Source organism: Chionomys nivalis, chromosome 8 (genome assembly GCF_950005125.1).
Source record: "Chionomys nivalis chromosome 8, mChiNiv1.1, whole genome shotgun sequence".
Lineage (NCBI taxonomy): Eukaryota > Metazoa > Chordata > Mammalia > Rodentia > Cricetidae > Chionomys > Chionomys nivalis.
The window spans coordinates 1,725,771-1,731,313 of record NC_080093.1 but is presented as its reverse complement, the minus strand read 5'-3'; positions in this window follow the sequence as shown (position 1 = coordinate 1,731,313).

Genomic DNA, 5,543 nt, shown 5'->3' with positions numbered 1-5,543 from the left:
TGATGTGAGGATCGTTTCTTTACAAGCGCGGTCCAGGCCTCCTGGGAAATCATCAGGACTCGCTCACAGCTTGCGGGGATATGACAGGGACCAGGCCTCCGTGACTGTTCCCAGTTTGTGTCTAGCAATGTGCAGTTCCCAGCTCCACCATCATCCATGCATGAGACAGAAGGGAGACTAAAAGAGTGGAAACAGTGCTTGGGAGCTTTCCCTCCTTTTCTGATAAGGCATAAAATAAGCTGGTGAGAAATAGCCCTGTAGTGTGTATTGTCTGGGAAGATTCATAACCTGGACTCACAGAACTAGTTTCCCATTGGCTGTGGGGATTGGCAGATAGGAGGTTCTAGATATGGAATTCTAAATTCCAGGTTTATTCCGGAGCCTCTGGGAGGGCTGGGGTTCTTGCGTCCTTTGCCTCTGTGTAGTGTGCCTGCAATGTACATCACAACGTATATCAATGTATACCACAAGTTCTTTGAGCTGCTTTTTGGACCCATCTTTCCAGAGCCTCTATTCAAAGTCCAGTCTGTTCTGTATAGCCCATGCTTTAAAGAGCTCCTGACAATAGAGGCCTGGCTAGTGCGGGACGACTGGGTCAACTCTCAAAAGTCACTCCTTATTGATGTCCTTTTAGCAATTAAACTTGTGGAATAAAGTTTCCAGCCAAAGTGCCCGGTCAAATTTAAATTTCTCATAAGTATATGTATGTCTTTTTGTAACTCCAAGTGTATTCTAAGTACAGAAAAAGACAATTCCACCAAATAACTGCTGGCTACAATTCTAAATCTCAGGTTAACTGGGAATCTTGTATTTTATTTGTTAGGCCTTGTAGACAAACTTCAAGATACAGTCTAATGGAGATGGTAATTTTGGAGGTTGCCAACAAAGAGCAAAATTGAATCAGACCCTTCACTGGTGATAATTCCTCTTAGACCTCAACCCAACTCCATGAAGTAGGGTCTGTGAGTGACCCGAAGCTCAGAGATGTCAAGAGACTCCCCTAAAGTTTCCCATCTGCATGGCTAGCCCAGCTTTGCTAGACTTCAAAGCCTGGACCCCTTCGATGCTACCCCAGTGCCAAGCTGATGGTTATCTTGCCTGAGTTCTCATTTTCCCAGCTTGCTCTGGCTCCTCTCAACTTCTTCCCCATTTTCCCCCCACAAATGTTCAAGGAGAGATTCACTCCCGTCAGATCAATGTCACTGCTGTAATGAAAACCACCACCCAAGCCCACGGAGGACGAGGTCTGTGGGACCCTAATGAGAATGGTTCCGATTATGTAGAAAGCAACCTCGTGGTTATTCTAATGTTACAAGTAAATATAAAACATTTAGAAATACTTGGCCTGGCTTTTTTTTTAAAGTACAGATGTCTGACTCTCTGCCAGTTTGTTGTTAAAATTGCTACGGTGGTTGGGTACAAAGATTGCTGTGGAAATAAAAGCTGATGCTCTCTGGACACCTGTTTTGACTTTGCAGAGAACCTGGTGATGATGAGGTCAGAGTCGATGGTGGCTAAGAGTGGCTCTTGCTCGGAACCCCGATATTCACAACTCAGTCGCTGCTCTGCTGAAGACTCACAGTGGCGCCCCCATTGTCCCCTGAACCTCCAGCCTCAGCTGCTGCCATCCTTTCCCTCACTTTCCAGGGCATCTTCCAACTCACCCTGCATGTGCACTGGTCAGACCCTTGGTTAGGGCTCGTCCCCTGCTCTTGTTCTGGCTGGTACCTCTTCTTCCTCCTCCATCTTCTCCAGCTCCAGTCATGGATGTTACACAGCTCCACTGGATTCCTTTATTTCCTGCAACTCTCTGACCCCCTCTTCTTTACTTCAAGTCTTGCCACCAGAAGGTAAACTCTACCAAGGTGGGGACCCTAATGTTGTGTCCATCTGCATTGCCACCCAACACCCAGGGCAGCGTGGAGTAGATACAACTTGCTCCGTAAACATTTGCTGAACAAGTGGTCCATCCAGACACCTGACGTCCTGCACTCCTCATCCTTTTGAGGTCATATCAGGAAGTAACACCCTCCACAAACTGTACTACTCACTGAGAACCCCTCCTCCAAACAGGAGGTGCTGTATTTCTGGGGGTGTGCTCTGAACCACATCAGGGGATTCCTCATCGCAACAGGACTTCCCTGGTGTAAGAGGATAAACAGAAGTTTCAAGATTCACAGGCATCAATGTGACCCTAATAATCTTCCCATTGCAAGCGGGTGTGTTGATGAGACACGCATGCAGAATGCAGGCACTGCTGAACAGCTTTGCTCGCTCCATGCAGGTCCTTCCCTCGCTGCAGTGGTGCCTCTCTGTGCAGCTGCCTGCCATTGGTCCTTAATATTTTGTTGCACACATGCTGTGTTTCCTCCACGCTGTCCCCTCCCTGCCTGTTATCTGGCTGTAGAGAGCACCTTGCCCTGACAGCACATCCTCAGACACTCATCATCACCAGCCTAATGCGGAGGTCAGTCTCTCCCTTCCAGTCCTGCTTTGGCTGCTTCTTCTGTCACCCTGGAACGCCTTTGTTCTTTGTCCTCATCGCCTTCTGCACGAGTCTGATTTTGAGATGCTTCTAGAGAAAGCGCTGGGCTCGTTCCTCTCTCCCCAACATAGACTCCTGTTTGCTAATGTTGTTGAACTGGATACACAATCTCACAACTTCAAGTCTTCAGCTCTGAGCCTAACACTGGGTCTACGGGTGATAAAGCTATACCTTCCCTACTCCACAGGGAGAGGCAACATGGTTACTGGACCAGGCACTCTAGTGTGTGTGTGTGTGTGTGTGAGAGAGAGAGAGAGAGAGAGAGAGAGAGAGAGAGAGATGGAGAGAGAGGGAGAGAGAGAACAAGTCACACCTATACTATATATGTGGAGGAAAGAGGAAAATTTGCAGGAATAGGTTCTCTCCCTCCATTATGCAGGTTCTGAGGATGAATTCAGATCACAATGCTTGGTGGTGAGCACCCTTACCAGTGAGCCATTTCTCTGGCCCCACCTTGTATTTGAGACATGGTGTCTCTTTGGAACTTGAGAAGTAGGTTAGGCTGGCTGGTTCACAGGTCCCAGACATCAATCAAACTGCCTATCTGGCAACTCTGGAACCTAAACTATACAGTATCTTGTCTGACTTTTTACATGGGTTCTGGGGATGGACCCAGGTCTTCACACTTAATGGGCAAACCCTTCACCAATGAAGCACCCAAGCCAGTGCCTTCAGGACCTCGCTACTCCAAACACTCAGAAAACAGCTCTTTCCCTGTTTCATTCAGATGTTTCCCTGTTGGGTGACCAAAAGCCCAAGACAACTATTCCTAGGCTTTCTGCACACACATCTCCCATTCCCAACTTGCCTGAATGTTTTATGCCAAAACTCAGTCCTCAAAATTTAAAAAAATTCCTTCAGAAATTCAATTGCTAACACTAAACACATGAGTTGCAGAACCAGAGATCTGGGTGGGAAAAAATACCCTGCTTTTGTCAGGTAAATGTTGTCATGTACACGAACATGCTTTAATATTTATCTCAAGCAGGTCATAATCAGAGCATGCCACTCACACAGGGTCCAAAGCCACTTGGAAAAGATGGCAACAAGGCCTGGAGGATCACACACATCTGAAGCCAAGGATCCTCTCTTTCGGCATGATCTCGGAGACTTAGAAGTATTCTGTAAGCAATGTGGCTTGGAACTGAAGCCTGGGGCATGCAACATCACTGAAGCCACAGGCTAAATTGAAACACTCCTCTTGGGTGCAGAATCTGGACCCATTATTTGGAGACACAGATATCTTTCAAATTTCTACATCTGTGACACACGAGGTGGTAAGCTAGAATCTAGATGGCTGACAATCTTTCTAAGGCTACTACTATCTCAAATACAGCCTTGGTTAGCTTTGGGTCCATCGTCATGTTTTCAATGACAGATGACTGTCAAAGAGAGAGTTCATAAGAACGTTTCCCCAAACTCCTCGTGGAGGACAGCAGCAGGAGGAAACACTCCATCACCAGCAAAGTGACACTAATGTATTCTATTAGATTTGCTTATCATGTTAAAGAGCGTATTAAAAGGAAATGTTTGGAAATAGGATGCCAAGCCGTGGGGTGATGGATGGAGAATTCCTAATTTGGAAAAAATGTGCTAAGTCGACATGATTGATGTGAGTGGCCTACTTTATTTTACAGGAAAGTATGAGCTGCCTCGGGCCCATGGTGGTACACATATTTGGAAAAAGTTGTGTTTTTTTCCACATTAAGTTTTTATTAACATTTTCAAAAGAGCAAAAGCACCATAGAAGGATGTAAGTCTCAACTTGTCAATGCAGATGTGTTTGTAGTGACTTGCTTGCTGGAAGCGCTTCCCAGCGAGACACACTCCTCCTTTTCAACAGAACACCTGACGGGAGAAACATGACACCCTTTCCCTGATAAAACTGACAAGGAAGAGGTTTTATTTATTTATTTATTTATTTATTTATTTATTTATTTATTTATTTTACTCGAAGCTCAGACAGATCTTCGGGTCCTTGGGTACTTACAAGTAGCAATGCTGGAGTGATTGACATCTCCCCGGGGCTCAGACACTCTCTGCTGCAAGCAAAGATCATGGCTGAATTAACCATTTTGCTTCAACCTTAGATGTCAGATCCAAGAGCTGAGGACTGGTCTCTTGATTAAACAGATCTTCATTTGGGAAGCCGGGACTCTACAGTTTATTTCAGGTTGTGGGCGGCCAGAACACAGCTGGTGGCAGACAGACACACTGCTACTGTTGAAGTGTTGTTGCCAGCCGGTTTGAGAACCCAGGAGACACCTTTGGTGTAGCGAAGAAGGCAGAGTCTAAAGGAAAGATATCCATAGTAAGAAGTGGAGGTGGGAGAGTTAAGGCTTCTCATCTTTATTGAGGCTTTTTATCAACTTGTCACAAATGACTGGAATTGCTGGATGCCTCAGGTCTTAGAAATTTTACTTCTAGAAACTTCTTGTAAAGAAGTAAAGAAATCATTTAAGAAGAGACACAGTGTATCAAAATTTAAATGATTTACCTGTTTCTGGTTGGAGTGGCTGACCATGGAAAAGGCTACAATTCTCTCCCAAATTAGCCCATACATTTCACACAATTCTAGTACAACTCATGATTAAAATTACTAGAAGGCTGGTTCTAAAAATTATCTCAGAGAATAGATACATGAGAATAGATAATTTTTCTAAAATGAAAAATGAGAGGAAACTGTCTTAATTGATTTAAAAATATATTCTATGTTCCATTTTGCTTGCTAACATGTCTTCTATTTCCACAACATTATTTACTAATGACTTTCACTTCACAATCCTGTAGTAGGTCAAAACAATAAAATACGGAGTCCAGAATGAGGTAGAGGTTGTTTTCTTACAATAGAAAAAGGTGAGATGGCAGCAACATGGTGTTGCAATAACTATTTACTTGTTTGAAGGGGAAAGAATGTTTGTTTTTTGCTTTGTGACACATTCACAGAGAAAAAAAAATGCAAGTGCATTAGAGATGAACACACCGCTTATGGACACAA